The sequence below is a fragment of the Protopterus annectens genome, chromosome 2.part0 (assembly GCF_019279795.1).
Source record: "Protopterus annectens isolate FY-2018-M chromosome 2.part0, PAN1.0, whole genome shotgun sequence".
In the NCBI taxonomy this organism is placed as follows: Eukaryota; Metazoa; Chordata; order Ceratodontiformes; family Protopteridae; genus Protopterus; species Protopterus annectens.
In genome coordinates, this window is record NC_056728.1 from 511,024,725 (window position 1) to 511,034,724 (window position 10,000).

Genomic DNA, 10,000 nt, shown 5'->3' on the forward strand with positions numbered 1-10,000 from the left:
AGATACTGAATTACTGACTTACTATTAGAGGCGGGCCCTACTAGTAGGCATAGTAGGTTTTGCAACTGTTGGGGCATGTTTACGCCTCCGTAGAGCACTTGTACACGCCCCCTGCACTCACACACATTTCCTGTGCACGTCGAGGGTGCGGCGACACGCCCTCATACATATTCATATGGCACTGCTGCACCATTTGTAGTGAGGAAGCTTGGCGCAAGGCTAAAACCGTCCTTGCGTCGGGCTTCTTGAATCCCGGTTTATGTTATTTCTTGGGGGGGGTAGATGCTAAGTGTTATGTTTCCTTTTCTATCTGCCTTTACATGCAGATCCAGTTTCTGGGGCTCTATCTAGTGTTACATTTTTGTAGGGTAAGACTGTGATATGCCCCATAACCCAGTCAGGCATCATACTACACTGTGTATTGGGCCATTATATGTAGGGGTAGTGTGTGAGTATCAAACATTCTGACAGTTTGGTTCACACACTCCTTATACTGTATGCACTTTCACACAGGTGTCTGTTTCTCAGTGCTGTTACATCCCTGGAATGCCTGGTATATTTGCAATTACAAGTGTATTCCACCATAGCAAGATTGCTTTTTTGTTGTGTCAATCTGCCTGTAGTTTGGATATTGCTTGGTGACATGGCTAGCAGCTCAGTGTATTTTCCCTAATGTTATGCTATGTCCAGATATTTGACAGATGTGTAGTGTTGCCTGACCCACATAAGTATTGTGCATGACTGACACATCAGTGGGAGGATGTGAAGATTTACATGACATACTCCTGGGAAGTCACTGGGTTTTGGACTTCTGCTATTCCACTAAAAAGATGTTGGAACAGACAGGAGGGTGTTACTGCATCACATGTGTCAGCTCATCTATATCAGTATGTCAGATATGTCCACATTTTCAGGGCTCTCCCCCCTTTGCCAGGCTTGGTTATACTTTCTTGCACTCAGCTGTTCTGAGCATACCTGTTACTGGCCAGACTGTTACAGACTGTCTACGTTTATTGCCCATATTTCTGGTCTGTTGAACAGTATCATTTTATTCTTTCCTGTGGTGAACACTGTCATCATGTGGGGATGTCTGTCAGTATATGATGACATACATTACACTTTCATAATTGACATCCTTCTGAACATGTATGCTGACACACACCCTGTTCCTGTAGTGGCATTCTACATTTATACCTGCAGGATGTACATTGTATCCCTAGTGTTGGTCCATTGACACCCCCCCATTTTGCAGCCTTTGTCAAGATCTCCTGCACTTAGGGGAGGGGAGGTATGGTGCTGTGTATAACTGCTGTACATAGTATGCGTATATATATATATATATATATGTATATACATATATTTTTTTATGGATTTGTATCACTTCACCCAAAGACCATCTCACTGACACCCATTTCACTGAGACCAAATTACCTAAAGTTTATTTCACCTAAAACTTATTTCACTGACAAACAGTACTCTAAGGCAAGTCAAAGGTATATGTCATTTTCCCCACTGTAGTGTGGTCCTGGTGTTAGTATATATAGTTAGGGTGTGTGTGGGGGGGCACAGCCCCCCACATTGGGGGGTGTAGCCCCCCCACCTAGTTGGCTTTTACCAAATAATGTAAACCAAAACCAGACAACATAAAACTAAATTAAGTGGGGGGGCTACTTCCCCCACACACCCCCTAACTATATATACTAACACCAGGACCGCACTACAGAGGGGTAAAGGACATATACCTTTGACTTGCCTTAGAGTACTACTTGTCAGTGAAATGAGTTTTAGGTGAAATGAACTTTCAGTGAAATGAACTTTAGGTGATTTGGTCTCAGTGAAATGGGTTTCAGTAAAAAGGTCTTTAGGTGAAGTGATACAAATCCATATATATATATATATATATATATATATATATATATATATATATATATATATGTATGTATGTATGTATGTATGTTTGTGTGTGTGTATATATATATATATATATATATATATATATATATATATATATATATATGTATAGATATGTATGTATATACCTAGATATTTATATATATATATATATATATATATATATATATATATATATATATATATATATATATTATGTTAATATATATTTATCCTCGTATAGCTATATTTCTATATATATATTTTTCATATATGCCTATTGATATATCAGTATATTTCTTGTTTGATATCTACACATTATATTATTTTATGATATATATATATATATATATATATATATATATATATATATATATATATATATATATATATACATATATATTCATATTCTATATGTGTAATTTCGTATGTACAGCTACATATATCTGATGTATACACTTTTCATATGCATCTATCGCCATACATATCTATATTTGTATATTTATATATTATAAACATGCTGGTTCCACAGTTTTTGTTCCATGGTATTCTATACCTGTATTGAATGATATATTAAAAAAAATGTTCAGTAGTACAGCTCTGATCGACTAATGATACATTGCTGTGGCTATGGTATACACGGTCCTGGACTCAAGATGAGACAGTGCTGATTACTTTGTTGCTGGGCAAAACAAGGGCTGTTGGATACAGAGTGATTAAGCCACTTTTAAGCAGTTGTAAGTGGGTTTGCGTGAGTTTGCAAGGTGGTAAGCAATGCTAACGTCCAGTTAAATATGCTTGCAGACAGCCTAAAAAGTGCTTAATCCACACAAGCAAGCTTAATCCCACTTACTACTGCTTAAAAGTGCTTACTCCCACTTACCTCTGTGCTAATTTCTTTAAAAGAAAAGGAAAAAAGGATGATATGAAAGTGGTGAAAAGGGGGCACAAAGAGGCAATGACAGTAGGGAAAGTTGATAGGGATGTGCAGCATGGGTGTAGGGAAGGTCCATCGCTGTCCATTTCTTCTACAGCAACAGCTGTGCATATATACTGAATTTGGAGATATATTTGGAAACTCAAACCCCTGAGAGAGGGGTGAGGACAACAATAATGTGTTGTGAAGCCAATTAGACTAGATTACCTGTGTCCAGTGGACATGTGTGTGAAATGTACAGGTATGTATGGGGCAAAATTTTTTGGGGGGAACAGATTGCCCTTTTTTTTCTTAAGGTGAGAATGAGATGTTGGGGAAGGATAGTAGATATATTTGGGGAGGTAGGTTGGGTAGGAAGACAGACAAGACAGACAAGACAGCATACAGGGGCAGTACATGACACATGTGGGGGGTAAACACCTTGGACATGGAGAGGTGTTTGGAAATCGGAAGCCCATGAACCCCCAAATGGAAACAGTGGGAATGAGATCCCCATCCATGGACAGTTACCACTGCACCTTCACGGCCCCAAAGGTGGATGTGTTGGGGGCTGAGCAGGACAGGCAGGCTGACCCTCTAATTGCACCACGTGGCCCTCAAGCTGGCATAGCAGATCTCTAAACTCCTTTCAGAGCTTGCTACACATCAAACCCCGGACCTGGCTTCGGGTGACAGGATCCTGTCCATGCCCAATTCCAGGAGGGGATGAGCCCCATCCCCTGAGGTGGGTCCACCCAAAGGTGATGCAGGACCAGTGGACGAGGAGGTCCTGGGGTAGGTCCTAGACATGCTGGGGCCTGGTGCCACGGCCAGATGTGGTGGGAAAGGAGGGTCCGCTAGGACCAGCCTTCCCAACTGTGCTATGGTGTTACAGTTTTAGAACATATGTGGGTTAGTAATGGTCAACACATTCCAGGATTAGTTATAACAACATGCATAAATATTCCCATAACCCAAAACAACAGATTTGGAACAGTTGCATAGCAAAAAGAACACATGCATATATGGAAACACAGTGGCCAATACAACGGCATGCAGGTTACATTGATAGCAACAGGCCACCAATGATAGTATTTCAACATGGAACATTAATATAAACATATTTCAATAATTGTTGAACAATAGAACATATGTCCCAACAGTAGGTTTGATGTAAACATAGCCATTAATTTGTGTGTTTAGATTATTGTTGTGGATATGGTGGGTGAAGAGAGAGATGTCAATAATAACTTGTATATCCTTGCAGGACTCACAACTTTAATTATCATTGCTCTAATCATTACTATACAGGTATTATTACACTACCATATGACCTTGGTTTGGGCAGTGCTATGTTTGTACACAAGTGTATACTTCAACAGTCCTATAGCTAAATTCTACTTTTCTTACCTGTTAGACATGTGGAGGGAATGTTTGTTAACACTACCTGACTATTTCTACACATATTCCCAGATTCCTAGTTAACATTATGCACATTCCTCTCAGTCTCTTAATGCACAAATTCTGTGTAAATCCTGACATCATGGGGCCACAAATAGGGATATATTTTGAATATTGCTCTTATAAACTTTTAGACAGTTGCTAGAGTAACAGGATTTGTTTTACTATACATTTTCTGAAGGATTTGAAGTCTGACACTCAAATGTATGTCATTATTTGGTGACTACAATCCTGAGATCATCCCAGTGATTTGCCAGGAAAACAGAAGTACAGGCCAAAAATATGAGCAAATTATCTGGATATTCTGCAAAAATTTGTACAGTTGAGAGGTATTATTATGCATACAGCTTAGTACCATTCCCAGGATTCGAACCATGGCTGTGTGTGCTAAAAATACAACAATTTGTGCTTCATCAGAGTGAGTTATTTAGAAACTGCTGTCTGTTTGTTTCAGAGTTTTATGTCTAAGTCTCTCTTGGTTGTACAATCTAACCTTGTACTTACAACAGTCTTATACAGACATTCCTAGACATATTTATTATGTAGCACAGTGTGGGTAACAATGGTTAACACAACATTACTATTCAGAGAATGCAACATTAAATGCCATACAATACCAGAGTAAACACAACCAGTCCAGGATTTAGAAATTTATTGCCAGGCAGTTATATTTTTATTTAAATATCACCTATATGGGACTATTACTGTCATATTGTCTGGTTTATTCAGTACAACTCATACACAGTTTTATACAGCCAGGTGACTTTATACTACTTTATATTTATTTGGTATGACTACTACAAGCAGGATTGTTACTCACTAGCCTCATGACGCAGCCTTTGCAGCCTACTGGCATGGGCTTCCTGATTCACAGCCTGCTCAGCTGAAGCTGTAAAGGGAAGAGAGAAATAGTTAGGCATACTTATCCATCACATACACAGGCTGGACTTTGGTAAGCAGTTATTGATATGAATACTTACACACTGCTGGGACATGACTCCTCTGGCTTGCTTCTTGGACCCACTCCTCCAAGAGCTCCCTCTTTCTCAACTTCAAGTTGGCATAGTGGTGGCAGACCTGCTCACCAGTCCGAGGGATACCAGTGGTACTGGTGAGATCACGAGTGAGATGGCCCCAGGCTTCTGCTTTATATTGGAAACCCTGGTACTGGCCCTGCAGCAGTCTCTCATCATGTTTTTTTTACCAGGAGTCCTACCATGAACTTGGACTCCTTTATGCCCCAGCGCTGCACCTGGAAGTGCATGCCCTCACCAACAACTGCCATACTGCCTACAGTGGGAAGCTGCATACAGTTATGAGTTGTATTCCCACCTGCGGGGTTTAAATACAGCTGATTTCTCACCCTTTGCCATGATTGGATGGTTTTGAATATGCTGAGCTAAGCTAAGCTATGGGCAAACCTGCTTAGCTAAGGTTGGCAGTGCTTAAAGGGGCAGGTTCAGCATTGCTTACCAATGGGCAAATTCACTTAGCTGGGCTATTCATTGCTTAGTATTCAATTGTACACAATGCTTACACCCAGTCAGCAAAGCTGTGCAATGCTTAGCATTGCATATTTTTTATTTTATAAACTATCTGCTGTATGAGATTAATTCATCATTCATTAGGTATTATAAATTTGTTTACTGTCCCTAACATCCTCCAATGTGCTTTCATTACATTTATTCATGTGTGATTATATTGTATGGGGCACTTGTGTTTATATGGAAATTTCACAACTTTATTAAACTGACACCTCACATCTGGACCTACTACAGTACTCTGGTTTGCTAATATATGTAATTTAGTAGTTAATTATAAAAAAAAATAATAAAAAATAAATCACTAAGAAGTTGAGATCCCTCATAAAATCCTCCAAAGCTAGTTACGAAAATAAAATTGCCAAAGATTCCAAAGACAACCACAAGACATTCTATAGCTATGTCAATAATCTAAATGGCTCTGAGCTACAACAGAATGATATTCAATATATTTATCCCAAGGATATTGTCAATATCCTGGCAGATCAATTCAGTGCCAACTTCACCCCCCTCTCACTCCCTAAATGGCCCATCTCAATACCGGAAGATTGCCAAATTCTGGTAATAACGTCCACACAGGTAAAAAAACGCACTCTCCAAAGCAAAGAATACAGCATCCATGGGACCAGATGACATCCCGGGCTGTGTACTACATGAACTACAAAATGAACTGGCACTTCACCTAAGTGTCATGTTTAATCATAGCCTCACCTCAGGCTTTGGGCCCACTGAGTGGTGCACAGCTGCAGTTATCCCACTCTACAAGAGGGGATCCACCTTGGATCCCGGGAACTACCGCCCCATCAGTCTGACAAGCCTGATCTGCAAGGCCATGGAACTTATAAACAAAGACATTGGCAACCTACAAACACTGGACCCCACCCAGTTTGGGTTCGGGAAGGGCTGTCCATGCCTCCTGAACCTGACTGACTTCTTCAAATTAGTCTCCAGAGCCATGGAAAAGGGTAAGGTGGTCCACACAGCCTATCTGGACCTCGCCAATGCCTTTGATACCACCCCCCACTCTGGAATCATAGATAAACTTACTAAGCTGGGCATTAATCACTACATCACTCAATGGGTTGCCAACTGGCATACTGACAGAACCCACACTGTAAAAGTAGCTGACTCCAAATCAAGCTCCAGACAAGTGACAAGTGGAGTACCTCAGGGTTCAGTCCTGGGACCGCTCTTGTTTGGCATCTACTTCTCTGAAGTACAGGCCAATACTAAGGGACTCTGGCTAAAAAAGTTTGCAGATGACTACAAACTGGGAGAAATTATTGAATCTGCAAATTATGTGGGTACTCTACAAAAGGGCCTTACAGAAACAGATGCTTGGTGCCAGAGCCATGGGCTCAAGCTCAATGCCAAGAAATGTATAGTTATCCCCTTTGGGAAAAAAAATGTACCCATGAATTACCACATAGGTGGCAGTACACTAAACACCATAAGTGAGATAAGAGACTTAGGGACACAGGTGGACAGTGGTCTCACCTTCGATAACCACATCACCACAACAGTCAGGAAATCCTTCTATGTGGCACACCTCATCACTAAGGGCTTTTCATTTAGAAAAAATGAGGTCATTGTCCCACTGTACTCATCCCTCATTAGACCCATTATAGAATACAACGCCCCATTTGGTATGTGCCTCTCAAGACACCTGCAACAACTGGAAAGGCCACAAAAATGCCTCACTAAAAGAATCACAGGCCTAAAGCAGATGCCCTATGCTGACCACCTTAAAAAAACTTCAGCTATACTCTGTCACATATCGTCTACTCAGAGGCGATCTCTGCTTAACATACAAGGCCATGTCAAACTCAGAGCTATTGTACATGCTACACTTAAAGAAATCCCAATCCCTCAGAGTCACATGCTCCAGGGATCTAAACCTTGTCATCACAATAAACAAAATATGCTGGAGGGATAGGTGCCTAACCCAGCGACTCCCCAGACTCTGGAATAGTCTGCCCATACATGTCAAGCAGAGTGCCTCTTTGGCCCTCTTCAAAAGGAACATTGACGATTGGATGGGAGAAAGGAAATTAACCCTAGGGATCACGTCAGTCACCCTGCTGGACAGGGATCCAGGAAGTAAATAGTGTGGGAAGAAATAGCCAGGGAATTGTTATGGCTAGGCTTGTATTGGCCCTAGGGCCAATAGCCTAGTGCAAACCTATGAACCTATAAAAATGTTTATGTACTGCTTTCACATATAAAATCCAAATTGGTTAAAGTGGGAATCGAACCCAGCATAGCTGCTTGTAAAGCATACGCTTTAACCACTACACTCACTATTACAGTACCATTTATGGTGGATGTCTCTTGCTATTTAATTTCTTCTGCTGTTTAAGCTGGACTAAGTGTAGCTAAGCAATGGGCACAACCCGCACAGCTACTCTTAAACTTTATCGCATTTATAAAAAACAATTATTTGTAGTGTTTTATTATTTGTACCCTTCAGACTATCCCTGCTAATGCTGAACATGTTATTTTATCTACTTTCTGCTTTGTGGAACGATTGTCCCTTATGGCTTTGTCCACATTCCTTACTCTGATGGGTTGGGAGGTGTGCGCTCTGTGCTTATGCCACATCTCTTATTCTTTCAACTTTTGCCTTGGTAGGGATGATTGTCCTTTATGGCTTTGATAAGATTTCTTATCCTGACAGGTTGGGGGTATTATGAGCATTCTTGCTCATTTTATATTGCCGAATGGCAATTCTGGTGTGCAGGGGGCACGTGTATTATAATAGCACTGCTCTCAGACACATTCCCTGCACTCTTACACAGATCTGTATCAGTTTAACAGCACAGATGTGCGCCTACATGAATATGCATGGCGTGCTGTCGTGCTATATGGGAATGGTCCCTTCCATTCAGGAATAAGCTATTCCTGCACGGAAGTTTGCTGAATCCCGGGAGCAGTCTTTTCCACAAATAAATAAATATCTAAGCAGTCTAAATTCATATGGAAAACATGCAATGCCCTTTTAAGCAAGAAAAACAACAGCAGTAATGTTAAACTTATATACCTTTTGTCAATACACATTATCATCCAAATTGTGCCAATAAGCAGCTCCTCAGTCATTGAGTTTAGTAATATACAGTTCTGTCTCCATATATATAAAGCTATTGAATCTTTCATTATCTGAGCTAAAAAAATATATTTTGATGTGCTGCTTTTCCCCTGATGCTTTGTACTTTAATTTTATATCTTTTAAATGAGCTGATGTGAGGATGAAGAACATCAGTGTGGAGAATATGAGAATGAATGGCATAAGGAAAAGATTGAAAAAAATATATGTAAATTAATATCTGTGAGAATAGTGCAATCTGCATATCAACTGCTCTTTTGCAGCAGTCTCATGATGTAAGGTAAGAGGACTCACTGTAAAACTATGCCATTGACTTTTGGTTTTAATGGAGAGCTCTAAAAGAAGCAATCAGCTTTGTATTTAAATGTTGCTGGGAAATCAGTTTTTTCCTTCTTCTATTTTCCTTCGTCAGAATTAAGAGGGTTTTACATTCTGTAAGGGAAGAATATCAAAGTGCTTCCAATGACAAGACTGATGATTCAATAGGAAAAATCAACGATTAAACTGCTGAACTGCTTCTCAGAGCGATTAAATGGTAATTTAAGGAAAGCCCAATGTTGAACCTACAGGCTAAAGCTTGCTGACTTTATTGGCTTTAAAGTTTAGACTTCTGCCTCCATTACATACATACATTGTTTCTGGCTGGTTTAACATTGCCTGTGCAATATCCATTACTAGTAGACTTGAACTTTAAAGATTTTTGCTCCTTCTAATTATTACGTGTGGAAAGAAAAGGATTTGTGAAGCTTATTTTCAGTGTTAACTGCTGACTATCTTCTTCAGTGCAGTTTTTTTTCTAACTGATAAGTTTCTGCTCGTGGATTTTGACAACCCTTAACAGTCATGCTGCTTGAGTCTGATATTATTTTAGATTGTGAAACATTGCTGAAAATACTTGCAAGTCTACTGACTTCCTGAAAACCTCTGTAAAGATTATAATACATGAGAATGGAAAGAGAAAATGGGTACAAAGAACTCATAGCTATTTGTCAGGCTATTTTAACTTAATTAAACTGTAGAAGATTCCCAACGAAGAGTCTGATAATCGGAAGTGTTGTAATGATTCCTGAAACTTAAAAAAGCTTCCTG